Source organism: Leptopilina boulardi, unplaced genomic scaffold (assembly GCF_019393585.1).
Source record: "Leptopilina boulardi isolate dan_hultmark-lab unplaced genomic scaffold, ZJU_Lbou_2.1 LbouV2_214, whole genome shotgun sequence".
NCBI classification, from domain to species: domain Eukaryota; kingdom Metazoa; phylum Arthropoda; class Insecta; order Hymenoptera; family Figitidae; genus Leptopilina; species Leptopilina boulardi.
This window is the reverse complement of record NW_026137768.1, coordinates 566,735-589,706: the sequence shown is the minus strand read 5'-3', so window position 1 is coordinate 589,706 and position 22,972 is coordinate 566,735. Positions and strand designations below refer to the sequence as shown.

General features: G+C 34.5%; 1 protein-coding gene across 2 annotated transcripts in view; it reads left to right on the top strand.

The window, feature by feature from the left end:
- The window catches only part of LOC127279135 (tether containing UBX domain for GLUT4), a 119,689-nt gene that overhangs the window by 68,526 nt on the left and 28,191 nt on the right, over nt 1–22,972 (top strand). The gene's annotated exons all lie outside the window — the stretch shown is intronic.

Here is a 22,972-nt window from a genome sequence, read left to right as displayed (position 1 = left end):
GAAGCATTTTAAAGGGCGAAATAATTAGCGATGGTAAACCATCTTTAATTTTGAGTAGAATTCGCCATCTTGGTCGCGGTAGATGCAGTGATGACGTTATCAGGTCAATTTTTCTCGAACATCTTCCCTCAAATTGCCGTGCAGTTTTAGCTGTATCGCACGTTAATGACCTTTCGCGTTTGGCAACTATGGCGGATCGAATCATTGCTTGCAATTCGGGCGAAAAAAATGTCGCAGCAATTTCTGTAAATTCTGATATTATGACCAAATTGGAGGTGTTGACGAAAAGGCTTGACGCATTGTCAATCAGATCTCGCAACCCTTCTAGGTCCAATAACAGAGATATTCTAGATCTAGATCGAAATCTAAACATCGAAACGATGGATCACGCGATAGGAATTCGAAGGACCAAAATTTTTGCTATCTTCATTGCAAATATGGTGACAATGCCCATAGATGTTACAAACCTTGCTCTTTTAAGAAGAATAATAACAACAATTTTAAATCGAAAAATTCTGAAACAGAAAAATCAAGTTCGGAAAACTAGTTCCGCAGCATCGTCTTGAGGCAGTCGGTGTTTCGGAAAAATCAAAACGCCTCTTCATTTTTGATTGTGAATCGGGTTTAAATTTCCTCGTTGATACAGGATCGGATATATCCCTAATTCCTGTCGAAGCCAAGACTAAGCTGCAACCTGCCCAATTCGTTATTTATGCTGCGAATAATTCGCAAATAAATACGTATGGCGAAAGACGTCTTTGCCTTGGTCTTGGACTTCGTCGTTCTATTTCGTGGAACTTTTGTATTGCGGATATTCCTTATCCGATAATTGGGGCCGATTTACTCTCAAGTTTTGGACTTAATGTAGATCTCAAAAACCGAAGGATTGTCGATTCTTTAACGGAATGTCGAACCATCGGTAATATTCGAGACACTTCTTGTTTTGGCATAAGTTCAATCGATAGGTCTTCTTCTTTTTCAAAAATTTTAGCTGATTTTCCGAAAATAACAGGATTGACACAATCTTCTGAAATTCTTCCAAGCGAGGTGGCACATTATATTTTGACCACCGGTCCCCCGGTAGCTGAGCGTGGACGAAAACTCGCTCCCGACAAATGTGCCGTTGCAAAAGCATGGTTTCAAGAAATGCAAAATTCCGGCCGTTGTCGCCATTCCAGTGCAGCTTGGGCTTCACCCCTCCATATGACCCTGAAAAAAAGCGGGGAATGGAGATGCTGCGGGGATTATCGCAGGGTAAATGCTTGTACCATTCCAGACAGATACCCCGTTCCGTATTTGCAGGAGTTTCGAATATTCTTCTTGGAAAAACTATATTTTCCAAATTGGATCTTTTCATGGCTTATAACCAGATCCCTATTGCGGAGGAGGACATCCCAAAAACAGCGGTCATAAAGCGTTTTGGCTTATTTAAGTTTACCGTTATGACATTTGGCCTAAGAAATGCCGGCCAAATATTTCAACGTTTTGTTAATCAAATCTTTAAAGATCTTGATTTCGTTTTCGTATATATCGATGATATTTTGATCGCCTCTTCGTCACCTGAAGAACATAAAAGACACCTCCGAATCGTTTTCCAACGTCTTTCTGACGCTTCTCTTCGTCTAAACGTCGCTAAATGTGAGTTTGGTCTTCCTGAAATTGAATTCCTCGGTCATATCATCGACAAGAATGGAATTAGACCAACACTTGACAAAGTAAAGGCAATCAGTGAGTTCCCAAGACCAAAAACTATTGTTGAGCTCAGACGATTTTTGGGTCTACTAAATTTCTATCGACGCAGTCTGCCTCATGCCGCAGAAAACCAGAGACTTTTAAATTCTTATCTTCATGAATCTCGTAAGAACGACAAGCGCGAAATCAATTGGAATTCTTCAACCATCGAAGGCTTTAAGAAATGTCGCACGAGCATCGTCAATGCGACGCTCCTCTTCCATCCTGATTGTGAAGCCCCCGTCCGAGTTGTATCCGACGCTTCTGATTTTACTATGGGAGCTGCTCTGGAGAAATTCAAAGAAAAATCGTGGCATCCGTTAGCATTTTTTTCGCGAAATTTCAACGACGCTCAAAAAAAGTACAGTACGTACGATACAGAGTTAACCGCAGTTTTTGAATCGATAAAATTCTTCAAACATTATTTAGAATTTCGAGAATTCTATGTTGCCACTGATCATAAACCTCTTGTTTATGCTTTTAAACAAAAATCCGATAAAGCGTTCCTTCGTCAGGTCCGACAGCTTTCTTTTATCTCTCAGTATACGACCGATATTCGATACTTACCTGGCACCGAGAACATTGTCGCAGATAGTCTTTCTCGTCTTGATACCATTCGATTAGCTACAGACGTTAACTTTGTTGAGTTAGCAATCGCTCAAAAGGACGACGATGAAATAAAATCACTTTTGGAAAAGGGATCTTCTTCCCTCAATCTCAATCGCATGCTTTGGGATCCTGATCAAACCGCAATTGTCTGTGATCTTTCCAACGAGATAATTCGTCCATATATCCCGTTATCCTTACGCAAGCGCGTTTTTGAGTTATTCCACAATCCTTGTCATCCTAGTGGAAAAGTGACCGACAGAGTTGTCCGAAAAAGTTACGTGTGGCTGGGAAAGAATAAGGATATAAAAGAATGGTGCAGAAATTGTATTGAATGTCAGAGATCGAAAGTCTCTCGACACACAATTCTACAACCCTCGCATTTTATTGCCCCAGATGGAAGATTTCGCCACGTCCATATGGACATCGTTGGTCCTTTGCCCATTTCTGACGGATATAGATATTGCCTGACTTTGATTGACCGTTTCTCGCGGTGGCCGGAAGCTATTCCTTTAAAGAACATCGAGGCAACAACGGTATACCGAGCCTTTGTAGACGGCTGGATATCTCGCTACGGCACACCCGAAACACTCACAACCGACCAGGGAAGCCAATTTGAATCCCAAATTGAAAGTATGAATGCTGCCACCTACCGTGCAAAGTCGGCGGCTCAACTTCTTTATCGACTATCAAGTTGGATGTCACTAGAAAATTTCCTAGCCTGTCAAACTCACTTACGCGAACATTTTACACTTTAAACTTTATTTATTTAATAATAACACGTTAATTTATCACAAATACAGCACAAATCTATCACTAAATACTTTTATTATTCAATTCAATTACACTTTACCACAGTTTCCACTCAGTTTCTACACAATTTTCACTCGAACTAAATGTTTAACCAATGTGTAACGAATGTACAACGAATTCAGCGTACATTCCGATTTCGAGATCAGCCAGGGAAAGGTTCTACTTGGTTTGAGATTAAACGTTCTCGATTCGGGCTCTTCTCCAGCCGAATATCTCTACGGGACGACCCTGAAAATTCCCGGTGAGTTTATCTTACCTGAAGAATTTACTCCTGATCCCCAGATTTTCCTGGAGGAATTTCGCGAACACATGCGATTGGTCAAGCCCGCTCCCGTCGAGCATAAACACAAAAGGAAAATGTTTTTCCATAAAGATCTTTATTCTTGCTCTCACGTATTTTTGAAAATTGGAACGATAAAAAAATCCCTCGAGTGTCCGTACTCTGGCCCACATAAGGTGCTAAGTCGTATTTCCGACAGGATTTTTGAAATTGATATAAATGGTGATAAGCGCCGTGTTTCTGTCGAAAACGTTAAGCCGGCGTTTTTCGTCTCTCCCGAGTTATTGTCTACGAATAATTTATCGCAAAATCAATCTAGTAACGTATCTAGTCCAACAGTTCATACTCCAAACGTTAATGAAAACGTTCCAAGTCAATTTCAAATACAAAAACCTCTTAGAACATACGTAAATAAAAAGAAGGTTACTTTTGATTTATTGAAGAACAATTAAAAAACTAATTAGTCTTAACGAGATGGCCATCTCAATTGCGAACAGCATTATATAGCTATATTTGACGAAAATTTTAATTTTAAGAAAAAACTAGTTCTCCAAAAAAAAAAATTTTTTTTTGTACCTAACTTTAGGTTATATTATCAAATTAACGTAAAAAATTACATTTTTTTTCAACTTTATTAGACGCTAAAAATTTTTTTTTTTAAAGATTTAAATTGCAATTTGTATAATTTACGAAACGACTGCAATGTTATATATATTTTCCTTCTTGAAAATTTCTATATTTTTTATACACTTTACGAAAATTTTATAAGACATATTTTATTATTAAACTATTTTTCTTTATCGTTAAACACTTGGGGGGGAGTATGTGGGGAATAGTCTTTATCCTTCTATTCTCCTCTCTCTCTCCCCGAGTTGCGCATATTGGGAGTGTGAACTGCCCGCGATCTCCGCCTTTTAAGTTAAGATTAGATAGACCTAGGTCTCATTATTGTACAGTCGACTTTTATATACGTCCATGCCGAAAGGCTAATTTTATATGTTTTAATATTAATAAATAAGTGGTTAATTGTTACAATGAAGTCTTTTTAGTCAACACGAAAGTGGGAGTAGTACCTCTAATTATTTTACCATAAAATTTCATATTTTCCCACAACAAAGTCATCCTTAACGCCATCTAGGGTTTAACGCGCGTATCACAGCTGCCGCTGATGGTAATATACATATATATGGTAATTCAACAACTGTACACTTAAAGCACTTATTATTAATTAATTATATCTTAATTGATTATTATTATTGCATAAATAAGCACTCTAAATGTATATTAACCATTCCTAATAGTTATTTGCTACATATTTCGTCGATTAACGATAATATTTCACAATGAACCGAAACGTAACCGAATCGTAACCCGATTCGGTTACAACTCGGTTTTTCCAATCCGCCAGGGGAACTCCTACAATACGAGGTCTGTACATTGACACCGGTCACTATAGAGGGAGTAACTGGGCAACGGCCAAATCAATTTCGCTTTATAACCAATAAGGGGTTTTCAAAAGGTACCAGCGAGATAGTGGCAGAATAACTTTAGTTTCATTAAAGTTAAAAAAAAGAGAGAGAGAAGAAGAAGAAGCGATTGTTGATAGTTTAATTATCAAAAGAGAAAAAGAGTATAGATACTCTTATAACGAGAGGAAGACCAGTTCTAAATTAGATTGTTGAGAAGGCAACAAACACAGCAATAAGGTTAGAAAGTTTATTATCGAGATAGCAACCACTTGATATTTTTGGTTTTGATGTCAAATTATTGGACGGCAACCGTTCCAATAATGTAGGCTATGTGTGCAAGCCTCGAGAGGAAAACCAGCTCGAGGTTAAGATTGTTGAGATGGGAACAACTCAACAATAAGGTTACACGGAAAGAAGGTTACATTTAAAAACACGGTGTAAGCACCTTATTTCTAAGTTGCGGCACATATAAATAAGGTGCTAAAGTTGTCACCATCTTTTTCCGTGCATTTCAACGCCCTCTGTCGGTGCACGCATGCGGAATTACCATGCATACATCGAAATTTTCAGTGCGTACACCTGAAAATCCTGTGCCTGCACTGGATTTTACCGTGCTTGGCCCACTGTTTTTATCTGTCAAATAAGGCACTGACTTTATAAGTGAAATCTTCTTCCCGTGTACAAGTTGAGTATCGAGAAGGCAACCAACTCGATACTGTAGTGTTGTATTGGACGGCAACCTGTCCAAAAAGTCAGAAAAGTGTAAGTCGTTGGAGTCGGGCTGGCGGGGGGGTGTGAGTGGAAACGAGTCAATGTACGAGTGATCGTATATTTTTCGATAATGTATAGTGCGTTGAAAAAAAGTCTTAGTCCCACAAGGGTAAAATTTTCTAAGTTCGAAAAGCGAAGAAAAATTCAAAGTCCAAGATTCGAAAAAATTTCTACACTCTAAAAAGAAGGTATTAAAATATTACCGATTTTAGGTATTAAAATAGAACCAAACGGCAATTTAGTACCTAAAGTTGGTATTAAATTAATACCTCTCGTTATACAGTGTAAGTATGAATAAATAGAAATTTTTCTAAGTCCACTAACTCGGAATTTTTTTAAGTAGGAAGCTGTTGCGTTGGATAGGGTAGGCTAGGCAGTGAAGGTTACCAACCCTGAGTGACCCGGCTGAAAAAACTTGTACACGTTCATTAATGAACTTGTACATGTTCAAGTAATGTTCTTGAACAAGTTCAGCATCCGGAATTGAGACAAGTTCTTGTATCAGAACTTGTACAAGATCCTGGACAAGAAAATACACTTGTACAAGAAAATGTACATGTTCTTGTACATATTTTTTGTGCCGGTTTCCTCTTCAGAGAGAGGACAAAAATCTGCGTCTGCGCTTCTTACTCTTGACGCGAGCTGAATGCGCGCATGGTTCACGCGTTTCGCTTGAGCCAAGGGCCAAGTCGCGCGTCTTTTCGCGAGATTTGCTCTATCTTAAAAGATTCTCTCACTTCCTTGCTTAACCTTACCTAATTAACCTAATTAATAACTAATTTAACTAATAAGTGAATAATAACGATAATATTATTATACTAAAATATAGCGTATGAATGTAATATACTACAAATACATATACATATGTGTATGTAATATATTACATATTCGCTATAGGATAATAATATAAAATTATACATATTAATCATATATTGTTTCGGAATCAAACTTTAGTTTTGCTTGAATGTAGTATGTTTTGCCTATAATCAGGATATTTCTCTCGTCTTTCATAAGATTGTGAATCATAGTCAGTCTATCGCTCACCGTATAAAGATTAGCATCACATTTCGACAATATCGTGACTTCTACTTTAATTTGTATAAATTCCGGTATGCAAATTATTAATGTAAGAATTATTATTCAGTTGAATTTAAATAAATAGTTATTTAGTTTGTTAATAATAATAAATGTGTCAACTTTATTTGAAAACTTGCAATCCCGGAACATTTGGTCCTTCGAGCCGGATTTGTGGTGCATTATTTACTAAATTGCGGTAAACTCTAGTGCAATGGAAGGTGCAGTGCAGTTCTGAAGTTTATAACTATTCTTCAGGATAATCCTATCTCTTCCATGATCACATCATCTGAAAGAGAAAATTCTCCAGAATTATAAACATTTTAAAGTTTAATTTTTATAACAATTGTTGATTTTTAATTGACAATTCAATTGTGGATTATATATTTATGGGATTTCTAAGAATACCAAAATTCTCTTAGAAACGACAATTGTCATCGTCCAGAGCTGTTATCTTTGTTTGTCCTTGGTACAGGTGTCCAAGTATCTATGGATTCCTTGGTGATTCACTCTAAGCTTGTGTGATTCAACTCGCACACAAGTATCATCTAGTCTCACCGTTGAAGGATGATATACATACATACATTATTATATACATTAAACTCAACTCCAACCACACTTCCTGGTTTCTTCAATTTTGATGTCAGATTCCCGCTTGAGCTCAAATATAAACAGTATTGGAATTGACCTGCAAAATGACCATCTAACATCCAAAGAAGTACATCGAATTAATGAAGTTGCTGTCCTCGCCTACTGTCTTCTTGAGTCAGTACTCTTCAATTACCACACTCTTCAGGATTCTACGGTTAACGGTTAAGACTCTTTACTGCTATGTGAGTTCGTTCCATTATTGTAATTCGTTGGTTCAATAATTTGTTCTTTAACTAATTTTATCGTATTATGGATAGTTAATCTAGTTTTGAAATTGTTGAATTTTACTGTATCTAATTTACTTTCAAAGATTCAAGATCTTAACGTTAAAATTTTGAAATTGAAAATAAATTTAGTTAAATTTTTAAATTTGCTCGCGAATTATCATTTATTGAGATTTTCTTGATATTTAAATTCAATTGGCCTTGAGAATCTATGTAATTTTAAAAGTTAATTGAAATTATGAATGTAAGAGAGTACGCCATAGCCTATCAATCAGTTGTATTTGAATTATACTTCATGCAATAAGTAACCTATTGATATTCTCTAATTGATTCTATTAAATTAAATGAATTTAATTTGATTTAACTTAGTTCTTGAATTGGACCTCATTTGTCTTCAAGATGGCACCTAATCTAAAAACACTTCTTACAGCTCAGATTACACTTGCCGGCCGTATTAACAGAGCATATTCAAATTTTCAAAAACTGGGGGCTGCTGGCATGACCTTGGGGGCATGCGAAGCTAGGTTGGAAAATTTAGATAAAAAATGGGCCACATTTCAGTGACAGCATAAGACAATTTTGACTCTTGGTACTGAAGAAGCCCTTGCAGAACTAGATTATATTAAGAATGATTGGATTTCAGCAACTGAAGAGGAGTACCTAATACAAAAGGGTATTTTTCTTGATAAAATAAAATCCTATAATCAGGTTCTATCTCCAAACACTCAAGAGTCCACCCAAAATTCAGGACCTACTGTTGAAACTCAGATTCGCCATCACCTACCTCGCATTGATATTCTTAAATTCTCGGGAGAATATCAAGAGTGGGCTAACTTTCGAGATTTGTTTAAATCCATGATCCATGATAATCGCTCTTTATCCAACGTTGAACGCATTCATTATCTTCAAAACGCGTTAACAGGAGAAGCAGCATTGCTTTTACAGAATATCCCCCCTACTGCTACTAATTTCACACGAGCTTGGGAAACTCTGACCGACCAGTATCAAAATTTGCGAATCTTGGTAAATGTTCAAATTTCCAATCTTTGCAAATTGAAATCCATGACAAAAGAATCGGTCAGTGAGTTAAAAAAACTATTTAATAGTACCAATGACGCAATTGGTAATCTCAAAATTTTAAATCGTGCAGTTGATCAATGGGATGACTGGTTGGTCTATATTACCGTTCAAAGATTAGATCTTCAAACCCGTCGAGATTGGGAAAATTCTCTAGGAGCCACCACGAATCCACCAGATTATGAATCACTTAAAGTCTTTCTATCCACCCGCATTCGTACTTTAGAGTCCTTAGCTAACACCTCTATTATATCAAATGCAAATTCTCGGTCTGCTAATCCTCACAACAAGAATGATAAACCTAATAAGTCCGTCAAGGCTCAACCTATAACTCAATCCACTTCGAAGCCACAACGGAAACCGCAACAATGTCCTTGCTGTAAACAAGACCATTACCTGGGAGCATGTCCAGACTTCAAGTCTAAATCCACCACACAAAGATTTGAATTCGCTCGCTCTATCAAAATTTGTTCTAATTGTTTGGGAGCACATCACACTAAGGACTGTAAGTCCCAGAAGGTATGTCGTACCTGTTTCCAACGACATCACTCTCTGCTTCATGACCCAAATAAAGTAAAACATAGCTTTACTCCGACTGCAAATCAGAATAGTTTTGATACATCCCCAGAACCGAAGCTAGAGTCATCAGATGGCAAGGTTACTGGACACATTATCGATACTTCGATGACCAAGCATACTCCTATGCTCTTGAGCACTGCTATGGTTCGGATCTCATCAAAAGATGGGACTTCTGCCCTAGCTAGAGCCTTGCTAGATCCCTGTGCAGAATGCAACTTTATTTCAGAGTCTCTCGCACAACGTTTGAAACTACCCAGAAAACCTACAAACCTAAGTATTTCAGGAATAGGAGCAACCCCATCTGGAAACTCGAAAGGTTCTGTGGACTTCATAGTTTCGCCTCGTCATACGAACGCCTCATTTCAACTTCGAACTACTGCCTTGATATTAACACGGCTGACAGAATATTTACCTCCCTCTTGTTCCTTATCAACTATTTGGCATCAACTCTCTGAAGTTGAATTAGCTGATCCTGACCTGAATTCAGGGCAACCTATTGAGCTTTTACTTGGTTGTGAAGCTTATGCCACCATGTTAAGACCAGGACTGAAAACTGGCTCTCACACCCCAATTATTGCTCAACAGACAACCTTGGGTTGGATTTTAACTGGCTCCACTCAGACCATTCCGTCTAATGAGGCTGCAATTCCATCTCATTCTGTCATTAGCCTGCCCTGTATAATTCAAAATAATCTACCTCAGCTGCTACAACGATTTTGGGAACAAGAGGAGGTCTCGCCCTCTTGCTCATTCTTCTTAACAGAAGAAGAGCAGGATTGTGAGAAAATATTTACCGATACCCATTCACGCACAGAGACAGGAAGGTATATGGTTCGCCTGCCATTTAAAGGCAATCCTGAGTCTCTGGGTGACTCCCGAACGCAAGCCCTACGTACACTCAAAGGCATGGAGCGAAGGTTTGAGCGAAATCCCTTGTTGTATGATGCTTATAATAAATTTTTGGTCCAGTATTCCGACCTTAAACACATGGAGCCTGCTCCTGCCCTCCTTGAAACAGATTGCTATTACCTGCCACATCATGGAGTCTTTAAAGAAAGTAGCACGACCACCAAGTTACGTGTAGTCTTTAATGGTTCTCAACGTTCTTCAACGGGAGTCTCATTGAATGAGCTCCTACACACAGGGCAGAAACTCCAAACTGACATGTCAGAAATTCTTCTGCGCTGGCGTACGTTTCGATTCGTTTTCTCAGCGGACATTGAGAAAATGTTTCGTCAGATTTTAATACATCCCGATGATACAGACTTTCAAAGGATTCTTTGTAGAGCATGCCCCACAGACATCCCTCATACATTCAAACTCTCAACTGTCACCTATGGGTTGTCAAGTTCGCCTTATTTGGTCCTCGTGGGAGGAGGGAATAGATTAGGATACCACCCTACCATCTCAACTTCTTAAGAAATGGGTTGAGATGTATAATTCATTAAGAAATGTACACATCATTCAAATTCCTCGATGGATCGGAACATCTGGTGATTCATTGTTTTTCGAAATCCACGGATTCTCCGACTCATCCATGCTTGCCTATTCAGCCGCTGTCTACGCTAGAGTATGTTCATCTACTAAAGAAATGACATGCAGACTCATTTGTGCTAAAACGAAAGTAGCCCCAGTCAAACAATTGAGTATCCCGAGACTCGAGCTTTGTGGTGCTCACCTTTTAGTTCGTTTGACAAGTCGTGTTAGCAGGGCTCTTTGTTTGACAGACGTTCCTATTCACTTGTGGAGTGATAGCAAAAATGTACTGTTCTGGATTCGAGCTCACTCATCAACGTGGAAAACCTTCGTTGCCAATAGGGTGAGTTACATACAAACAGCCCTACCGAATGCCTTTTGGCATCACATTGAAGGTGTTGATAATCCCGCCGATTGTGCAACACGTGGTCTATCACCTGAACAACTTGCACAACATGACCTTTGGTGGTTCGGTCCCCAACGTCTTACTCTTTCGAATGAACCTTGGAGTGAAGATCACCACTCTCCCGAACCAACCGAATTACTAGAACAGAAAGTTGTTGCACATCAAACGACAATTCCAACTAAAGATGAAGGAGCCTGGGATCTATTTTCTCCCTATGCATCTTCTTTCTTAAAACTACTTCGCATTACTGCCTGGTGTAGACGTTGGCTTTTTTCTGTAACAAGATTTCGAAACGCCATCGTCAATAAACTATATCAATTGCCCAAAAACCTCACACCGACAGAAATCAATAATGCACGACTCCTATGGATTAGCACGGTTCAAAAAACGACATATCGTCCTGAAATAGAAACCTTGTCACGTCCCAAACCAACACTCCCTAAGAAAACCTCATTGATGCGACTAAATCCATATCTAGATGAGAGCAACTTGTTGCGTGTTGGAGGAAGACTAAAGCATTCTATTCTGGACCCTGATGAGAAACATCCGTTAATCCTACCGAGAAAATCTCCACTTACAGATCTCGTTATTGACCATTGTCATCGGCGAGTGCTGCATGGAGGTACTCAATTGACCCTGGCTACCCTCAGACGCCAGTATTGGATAACGCAAGGTCGTAAGGCTGTAAAATCTAGAATTTCAAACTGCATGACTTGCGTACGCTATCGAGCCTCAACAGCCGTACAACAGATGGTTAATCTTCCAGCCGATCGCGTGCAACCAAAACGAGCCTTTTTAAATACAGGCGTCGACTATTGTGGACCCATTCCAATTAGAACCAGTTCGGGTCGAGGCCGACAGTCCAGAAAGTGATACATTTCGGTGTTTGTTTGCCTTTCTACACGAGCAGTTCACTTGGAAGCAGTATTAGAATACACCACCGCAAAGTTCTTATCAGCATTTAAGCGCTTTACTGGTCGCAGGGGTCTTCCCTTGACTATGCGTAGTGATTGTGCTACCAATTTTGTAGGTGCGGACTCAGAGTTGCGTAAGCTATTTTCTTCTGCTTCCAAGTTCTCAACTACTGTTGCCGAAACCCTTGCAAACGATGGTACTACTTGGCTATTCAACCCCCCTAGTGCTCCTCATCAGGGAGGTCTTTGGAAGGCATCAGTCAAGTCTGTAAAGTTCCATCTTAAACGTGTTATCGGAGATGCGACCTTGACTTACGAAGAAATTTCAACCTTGTTAATTCAGATTGAAGCTTGTTTAAATTCGAAACCCCTGCAAGCTCTTTCGGATGATCCTGAAGATCTTTCGGCCTTAACCCCAGGGTATTTTCTTATTGGGACGGCCTTGACAACAGTTCCCGAACCTTCTCTGTTGGAAATAAACATTAATAGATTGACTCGCTGGTCCCTGGTGCAAAGAATGTACCAAGACTTTTGGCTTCGTTGGTCAAAGGAATACCTTCATTCCTTGCAAGCCTTGCCAAACTGGCAACGACCAAAACCATCAGTCAGAGTTGGTGATCTTGCTGTTCTAAAAAATGAGACATTACCTCCATCAAAATGACCATTGTGTAGAATTGTTGATATACATCCGGGCGATGATGGTCTGGTGCGTGTCGTCACGGTCAGGACGGCATCCTCAGTTTATAAACGACCTATTACTAAATTATGTTTGCTACCAACTCATGATAATAATTATCGGCCACTTGTTGAGTAAAATGGAGGTCTAACTTAAGATTAAAATCTGGAACTAATGTAAACATAAGTAAAATAATATTGTCATTTATTCTTTGTACAATAACTATGGCGAACTACTCAATAATTATAAGGTCTTTACTGCAGTTTAACTTTCTATACACTCTCAGTTTATTTCGCTTTATTGAATTGTATAAAACGAGGCGGGCGGAATGTTTCGGAATCAAACTTTAGTTTTGCTTGAATGTAGTATGTTTTGCCTATAATCAGGAAATTTCTCTCGTCTTTCATAAGATTGTAAATCATAGTCAGTCTATCGCTCACCGTATAAAGATTAGCATCACATTTCGACAATATCGTGACTTCTACTTTAATTTGTATAAATTCCGGTATGCAAATTATTAATGTAAGTATTATTATTCAGTTGAAGTTATATAAATAGTTATTTAGTTTGTTAATAATAATAAATGTGTCAACTTTATTTGAAAACTCGCAATCCTGGAGCATATATATATATATATATACATATATATATAATATTATAAATTTCAATTAGATTGAAAGAAGTCGTTTGAGGTAATCAATGGGCCTGTCTCGTTAGGAGTGGGGAGGGCGAATAGGATAAGAGTGAAAAAAGGGCGCGCCTATGGAATATTTGGAAAGCGTAGGAAACACGTTACCGGCTAAGCACAAAAAATTCATGAAGAAGTAAGAAGTTTTGTCGTTATTCTTTTTTATTAATTTCTATGATTTTATAGGCTTTAATAAAATTCTTGTTGTAGAATTAACAAGTCGTCTGTAATTAAAACTACTACTTTAAGTAGTAGATTTTTACTATCTTCTATTATATTAAGTTAACAAATTTCCAAAAGCAACACCGACACCGTGACCTCGACACCGTCCTTGGAAAATCTATTTTCACTTATTTTCAAATAAATTAAGATACTTTGCCATATGCTTTTAGGAAATCTTACATACTTTTTTTTGTAACATGTTTTTTCAATTTTAACCCGAAAAAGGGTTATTTTGCATTTTGATCCCAAAAAAGGGTTATTTTGCAATTTTATGCAATATTTGACGAATTTTTGGATATATACCTTTAAAATTACTCTATTTTTAAAAAGTTACTTATAAACAATTTTTTACCAATTTTTATGGTTTTTTTTTATTATTTATTGTTGTTTTTTAAATTTTTAGTTAGGAACCTATAATATTGTGCCTAATTTTAAAAGTAATTGAAATCAATTGTTTTTAACTTTATAATTTTAATATTTCTTATTTTAAAACGAAACTTCTTCTATTATATTAAGTTAACAAATATCCAAAAGCGACACTGACACCGTGACCTCGACACCGTCCTTGGAAAATCTATTTTCACTTATTTTCAAATAAATCAAAATACTTTGCCATATGCTTTTAGAAAATCTTACATACTTTTTTTTGTAACATGTTTTTTTAATTTTAACCCGAAAAAGGGTTATTTTTCATTTTCATCCCAAAAAAGGGTTATTTTTCAATTTTATGCAATTTTTTACGAATTTTTGGATATAAGTAATTTATTTGCTTTCGGATTATACATATCCATACAAAAGAGTTTGTTGACTGGTATCATTCCTGATTCTAATACAATAATGATTACGCTTAATAGTTAATTCGTTCATTCATCATTCTCTAGAATTAATTGTTTGTTTTATTTATTACTTGGGCTAGAAAGTATGCAATTTGGTTAATTTCTTTAGGTTCTGGTTTATTTAAAATTGTCATCCAATGGTTATTTATTTCCTCTAAATCGTTTAGTTTTGTTATATATTTTTTCCTATCTTCTTCCAAAGAACTACACTCTATCAAAATGTAGAAAATATGTTCAGTATTATAAAGTTTTTTAAAGCAATAGATACAGTATTCATTCCCTTTAAGGGAGCAATATTCTTTTTTCCAGAATAATCTAGTTTGGTATTTGTTGATTAGGCGTAATTGTACAAATATTTTCAGATTGTTGAGGATAAATTTACATTTTAGAAAAGTTTGGGTTTCTTCCGTCAATTTTAAATAGGGGTAGAGAATTAGTGAGGAGGAGGACTGCGCTCTCCGGAAATCTTCTTGTTTGAGAATTGTTTCGTATTTTTTAATCCATTTCTTTTTATTTGTTTGCAAAGATTCAAGAGTCAGTGAGTCCCAGTCCTCCCTCCCACCAAACTCTGAGAAAATGTCGCCCACCTGAGTAGCCCAATTAAATTTTGAACCTGACGGGTCGCGACCACTTAAGAGTCGCAATCTCTCATAGCCTATCCTGGGGTATCTATCCTGATTCATTTTGAGAATTTTTTCAATCCAATTTAGCGTTAATTTAAACAATTTCACAGACAAGTGTGTTAAGTTAGTTTCGATTCTAATTCCATATCCTGGGGTACATCTAGGTAAAAGCAGTAACTTTTTAAAGAAAGTAGTTTGTATTTTTTCTATTTCACTGCGGTATCTCATTCCCCAAACTTGAATAGAGTAAAACGCTACACTAGTGACCATAGTTTGAAACAGGTGAGAAATATGTTTCCAGGATTCAAGTTCTGCTTTATATATTAATGTCAAGGTAGAATCGGAAGCTAAGGATGTTTTTGTTAAATACCAGTTTAAATTCTTAATAAACACTGCAGAATTACTAAAAATAGTTCCAAGATATGTGTAATTTTCTACCACCTCAATTTCCGATTCACCGAATCTAAATATTGGGTTTTTTTTAATACGACCTGCATGACCTCCTTTCTTAAAAATTACTACTTTTGTTTTTTCAATGTTAACTTCTAGTTCATTCAATTTACAGTATTCCCTGAGATATTTAAGCATTTTTTTCATTTCATTAATCGAATCAGCACACAAAACAATGTCGTCCGCGAACGCCAGTAAAATTATTTCCGTTTTATGATCTAATGTCACCCCTCTTACATTCTTGGAACGGAGAAATTCCTCAAGATCAGCAATAAACAATGTAAAAAGCGTGGGGCTGAGCGCGTCTCCCTGTAAGACACCTTTTGTGATTTTAATTGGTTTTGTGGAGCCTTTTTCACTTTTAATTATAAGTTTCGCTTTATGATAAAAATCTTTTAAAAGGTTTATAAATTTAGTCCCACTTCCCAATTTCTCAAGTTTTTGCCATAAGATTTCGTAATTCAGGGAGGGGAAAGCGCCCTTAAAATCTACAAATAATGCAAACATTTTTCCTTTTGGTAAATTCAATCTGTTTTGAATTAAAGCATTAAGTGTGAATGTATTATCTAGGCAGCTTCTCCCTCTCCTGAAACCAGCTTGCCATTCTGGTAGTAAGTGAGATTTCTCGGCCCAATCCAGTAATCTAGTTGCCATTAGCTGGGTGAAAACTTTAGTCGTATTATTTACAAGGGCTATGGGTCTATAATTTTCGGGTTTATTTGCATTCCCTTTTTTATGAATCATTTTAAGATTGATTTTTCCCCACTCTAACGGTACGCTTTCTCTTTCAAGTATTTTATTAAATAGAGAATTCAAAAACAATATTAGATTTCCCGGTAAATTTTTTAAAAATTCGTAATTTATCCCGTCCGGTCCTGGAGTTTTATTATTTTTACATTTTTTGAGGCTTTTAAGGGTTTCTTCTAAAGTAATTTCAGAATCCAGATGGTTATTTGTTGTGATTATATTTTCTTGTGTATTACCTTTACTTTTATTTTTATTCTCTATTGGGTAGCAAGATTCAAAAAATCGTTCCCACTCCTCCAGTTCAATATAATCTTTATTAGGTGTTTTGTATTTAAAACTGTTGACTAACTTCCAAAATTGGCTTGAATCTTTAGTTTCAAATATTTGGTTCTGGATAGATTTTTTATATTCATTTTTTTTCTTTAAAATTAAGTTTTTAAATTCTTTTTTAACTTGATCATATTCTGATAGGAGAGCGGGAGGGAATCTTTTCCTCTTGCATTTTCTTAAAAGTTTTTTTAAGGCTCATTTAAGGCTCATTTAAAATTACTCTATTTTTAAAAAGTTACTTGGCTGAATCCATTTCAAAACGTACAGTCCGACCACCTTCAGGTTGTAGATTTTTCTCTCGATGAAATATGTTATTCTACATGAAAAATAAAGAGACACGTATTTTTTTATTTTTCATAAAAATTATGTTTAACGAAGTTATGGGGTAAGTCCACGTCAGAAATATCAGAATCTGCAAGTGGTTCTTCGATTTTAATGATACTTGGTAAAATTATAGCTTTATATAAGAGCAATGTGTAAGTAAAAGGAATTTTTAAAATATCTAAAATTGTAGGAGTTATATCACTTTTAATTTTGATACTGCATTTTTTTCTTTCCTTTATATCTCGGTCAATTTTCAACCGATTTTGATGAATCAAAAACGATTTTTTTCAGAAAATTACGTATTTTCAGAAAATTTTAAAATAAAAATAAAATTTTGTTATTTAAGGGGTTTCCTAAATTTTTTTGGTCAAAAAAATCGAATTTTTTTTTTCTTCATTTTTTGATAGGAAAGTATGTTAAGAATGTGTGGTTAAATCATTAGATCGTAATTCGCTCATAATCTTAAGTTATTTAACAAAATACATATATATATATATGCGTCTACAGATCGTATAATTAACCCTTTCGTTTCGACGATAAACCGAGCGAATGGATTTGCTTGAAATTCGTTACTCGGGGGGTTATTGGGGTCTCTGATTACGAATTTAATGTCAGATTTTAAAAATTCAAAATGTACGGACAATTCATCATATTCATATCATTTCATCATTTTCGAGCAAATCCGATTAGTTTCAAAATTTTTCGTCCGCCATATTGGATCCGCCATTTTGAATTTTTAAATTCTGACATAATATTCGTAATCAGCGACCCCAAAAACCCCCGAGTACCAAGTTTCGAGTAAATGCAATTGATTTTTAACTTTCATGTCCGCCATATTGGATCCGACATTTTGAATTTTTAAAATTTAACATCATATTCGTAATCAGCGACCCCAAAAACCCCTGAGTAAGAATTTTCAAGCTGATTTAGTTCCTTCAGCTTGACTAATTATAACCTTTTGATATCAAAACTTTAAACGCTTTTTTCTCAAAACACTATATTTAAAAATGGTAACCAGTAGAACTCAAAAACCGTTTGACCGATTTCAAAAATTCAAGTTGCATTCGATTTAGTGGAAGTTTTTGCAGGTCCTAAACCTCTAATATATTTAAAATATTCAATAATCAGGTTTTTGTGAGTGATTGATTGTCAAAAAAATGGTGTTTTTCAGTTTTTTGGGTTCCAAAGCTTGCCATTTTTTTAATTTTTGATTTTTTTTAATATCTCGAGGTTTAGGACCTGTATTAGGTCTTAAACTTTAAAATCACGTTTGATTTTTTTATTTTAGATGATTCTGCGATGAGCTACAGTGGTTACCGTAAAGGGCTTTGATTTTGACCAGTGTACATAGCGACCTCTGTAGAAGGAGCATAATAATATTTTTTAAGATCGCAATTTTTTTTTAAATAGTTCTTGACGTATATAGTAACATGTAAAAACTTTTGATCAATTATATTTTAAAACTTATGAGTACACGATCTTTTAAAAACCTTCTATTTTAGGGCAAAAAAATTTAGGAAACCCCTTAAATAGAAAAAAGTAAAAAACAATATTTCTTTTAGATTTTTTTTCAATTTCGACCTCTTTTTTTTTAATTTATTAATAATATTCCTTTTTATTTTATTTTTAATTTAAAAAAAAATTCATCCTGGAGACTTTTTTAGATCTCGTGATATCGTTCTTTAAATATCCACATCTCAAGAAAACTAGGATCCAGATTTGTGTTTCTACTTTCATTTGTTTTATAATATTATTGTTACAAACTAGAATTTTATTTTATTATATATTATATTATATTTTATTTTAAAATTTTCTGAAAATACGTAATTTTCTGAAAAAATCGTTTTTAATTCATCAAAATCGGTTGAAAATTGACCGAGATATAAAGGAAAGAAAAAAATGCAGTATCAAAATTAAAAGTGATATAACTCCTACAATTTTAGATATTTTAAAAATTCCTTTTACTTACACATTGCTCTTATATAAAGCTATAATTTTACCAAGTATCATTAAAATCGAAGAACCACTTGCAGATTCTGATATTTCTGACGTGGACTTACCCTATGGTCATTTGAAGTTTGAGTGGTAAAACTCGAAAGAACAATGAAAAAAAATTGTTTCGCCTGTAATTTTTTTTCTAATGAATGCAATGAAATTATTCTTCTTGAATCTTGTAGGGGATATATTCCTCTTTAAAATCCCATTTGAAATTTGAAAAAAGATTCAAAATTAACAAAACAGGAGATGATTTTCTAAAAATCATTAAAGTCAATTTTCTCAAAAACCCCACTTTTTTTTCTCTCAAATTTTTACCATAAATTCTTACCAATATGAAGAACCAATTCTAGGAGTTTCAAGCGGGCTAAACAATCCTGGTAGTAAGGAGAAATTTTTTTCGAAATATTTTTTTTTACGAAATTTGAAATGGCTGACGTGCAGTTTGAAGAACAAATGAACTCACTGAAATGAGTCATTTTATAACCAACAATAATGTATGTATAGAAAATAACCATAAAATCACTTTTTTCAAACAGGTTCTAAACATCAAAAAATTTATAATTTGACATTTTAAATATCGTTAAGACCAATGATAATAAATATATAATTAATAAAAAGGTGAAAAAAGAAAAAATATTTTTTATAAATATTGTGATTCTTTCAGTAATATACTCTTAAAATATTTTCCAATTCAAATTATCATTCAAAAATTTTTTAAAAAACTTAAAGTTTTAATTTTCAATTTGGAAATTAATATTTGCAAATTTCATTTTAAAATAAATTGATTAAGTAAAAATTCAAGACAGTTTATTTTATAATAATTCAAATATTAAAAAAATATTTTTTCAAATTATTATGAATTATTTTCACATATAAATAATTAAATATTTTTATTGCACATTAAAACACATTTAAAGTAACTGAATATTGGAATACATATATTATTGATTTAAAAAATGTTTAATTGAGGGGCCGGAAACAATAACAACCATTACGCTCGGCCGCTCACTCTGAAGTCAGTCAACACGACAAAAAGGTGAAAAAATTGAAAGTCAAAATTCGGATATTTCAAAAGTACTACTTCATAGAAGATTAAAAAACGCATCTTTTTTCTCTCAGAATTTCTTTTCTACATCTTCTCTTAAAATATTTATTCATTACTATTTCAGGAAGTTTTCTGGAAAATTTCAAATCAATTCCTGTTATAGTTTTTAAAAAAATTAATCAAGACATATTAACATTATTAGTAATATTATGTAAAATATTTAATTTTTGCCTTTTTTTAATGTTTTAATGGCTTTATTAGACCTAATTTAGTATGTATACCAAGTTGTAAACAAATTTATTACTATTTGTGAAAGAAATAATCGTTTATATTTTAAAATTTAATTAAATTGGAGAAAATTTTTTTTGTGTTTTTTGCTTTTATTATCAAAAATATTGGATTTAGAAGTAATTTCTGAGAGAAAAAAGATGCATGTTTTTATCCTCTATAAAGTAATGCTTTTAAAAAATCAGAATTTTGAGTTTCAATTTTTTCACTTTTTTGACGTGTTGATTGGCTTCAGAGCGACCTGTCGAGCGTACTGGTTGTTATTGTATCCAGCCCCTCAATTAATTTCCAAAAAATCATGTTTGGCAATTCGAGCCATGTACGAAACTTTATCTCCATTTTCGTTATGTTTGATCTTCCAAACGTGACATTTTTGAATTCCTGCAATTTTTTCAACATTTTTCCACTGACAAATCTTCGCTTTTCGAAACTTTTCTAACTCCACAGATGAGATCAAAAGTAAATTAATTGCAGGAGTGTACTTCTGGACTTCTCGCACAAAAGACTCGGCATCATCAATCGTCTCAAGATGGGATTTTTGTAAATTGTGGGCACTTGCGAAATGCTTTACAATGCCACCTATTCCATCACAGGCTCCTTTTCCGTGTCCTGTTACTGTGAATATCCACTGTTTATTAATAGTCGATTCTGATAACTCGAAAAATTGAAATCGATTTTTGAAGTGAGCAGCGGCTTCGTCTGAAAGAATTGTCATTTCCTCTATTTCTTCTAACTCCAATTTCTCTTTATAACACTGAAATATCTGATTTAAGGCCAACAGCGCATGGGCAGAATCGTGCTTCTTATCATCAGAAACGACAGCAAAACTTTGTGATTTTTCACTCTTGTAGCAAACCGCTGTGAAAATTGAAACCTGTTTCGTTTTCCAATAGGTACTTCGAATTTCATTTGGCAAAATTACGCTCCAATTTTCTGCGAAATCAACGTGAAAAACTAGTTTCTTCGGATTCAACTTAGCTTCTTCCTTAACTTTGATTATTTCTTCCTTTTGAGAATGTCTTTGATAAATTTATGGACATTTGCTTTAAGTGTGTACTCTCTCAATTCACCTAAAAATGTGCTGAAACTTGTTGTTCTTTTCTCTAGCTCGTTTTTATTAAACAAGGCATAAGTTACTTCACCAGCAGAAATTTCTTCGGAAACTTTTAGAACTTGCGTTGTTATTCCTTCAGCACCGGGACACAGACTACATTCTTGAAGAGTGCATTGTTCAGTAGCAGGAGAACACATTACGGCTGTGAAGAGATCTTTTTGAATTTCTTTAATATCTAAAAAGCGTTCCTGTCTTAAATTTTTTAAAGCAATAAGAAACAGTTCAAAATTAGCACAGTATATGCAAACACATACTTTCCTCTGTGGCTTAATTATTACCCATTTTGGTTTTATTGAGTAAAATTTTTATCTACCAAGATTTATTGCAGGATATTTTTTCCGAAAAATTCCATAAATTTCTCTAATGCTTCGAGTTAAAATACGTTTCACTTTTTTTTCTTTTTTTCCATCGACAACAACGTTAATAGTATCATTCTTGTTTGGACTTTGCCTAGAACAATCCAAATCATCATTTAAGTAATACTCTTGAGCTATTTTTATATCTTCTTCGCTTACTGGATGACCACTGTACAGATCTGGCAAATTATATATTCCTTTATTTTGCTTTAATTTTCTTGCTTCATTAATCATGTAAGTAGTTACTCCTGAAAGCTTTGAAAGTAACCCTTTTTTTGAAAAAGATTCAGACAAAATTGTCAAAAGGCGGATTTTTTCAGAGATTGTTACGCAGTTTTGCAAAGCTAAATCAAAATTACTTATCCATTGATCACAAAGATTACAGTCATTTTCGTTTGACAAAGTTACATCATAAAGCTTTGACAACTTGCTAGTTTTAATTAATTTGATAAACTTAAAGAAGATTTTTGATGTAGAATTTAGAAATCGTTTCCAGTTAAAACTACTACTTTAAGTAGTAGATTTTACTACTCAAAGTGGTACAATAGGCTTTAAGAACATTTTTTTTGTAGAATTAACAAATCCTTTGTGATTAAAACTACTACTTTAAGTAAGTAGTAATTTTTTACAATTTTAATTAATTCATTAAGCTTGAAAAACGTTTTTGATGTAAAATTTACAAATTGTTTCTAATAAAAACTACTACTTTCAGTAGTAACTTTTACTACTTAAAGTGGTTCAATAGGCTTTAAGAACATTTATGTCGTAGAATTAAAAAATCCTTTGCAATTAAAACTATCACTTTAAGTAATAGATTTTACTGCACTATGCAATTAAACAACTTGTAATATAATTAAAAGATGAAAAATTTACAAGTCAAAACTTAAAAAGGATAGTTATAGCAACTAATAAAAGTAGTAAAAATGACTACTTTAAATAGTTAAATTACCAATTGGACAAGCAGAAAGTAGTCTTCGAGTAGTTTGCAGACTGTCGTAGCGAGCGTGCGTGGTTAGTCGGTTAAGGTATCGGATAGCGAGCGTTAGGGTCGAGGGTTCAATTCCCGTCGGTTAGAAATTTTCTCTGTTAGGTACATAATCGTTAGGGCATAAAATAAGCGTCAGTATAGGAGAGAGGATGAAACACTCAATTCTACTGATAATAAACAATTATAAATAAAAAATAATTTTATTTTCCTATTTTA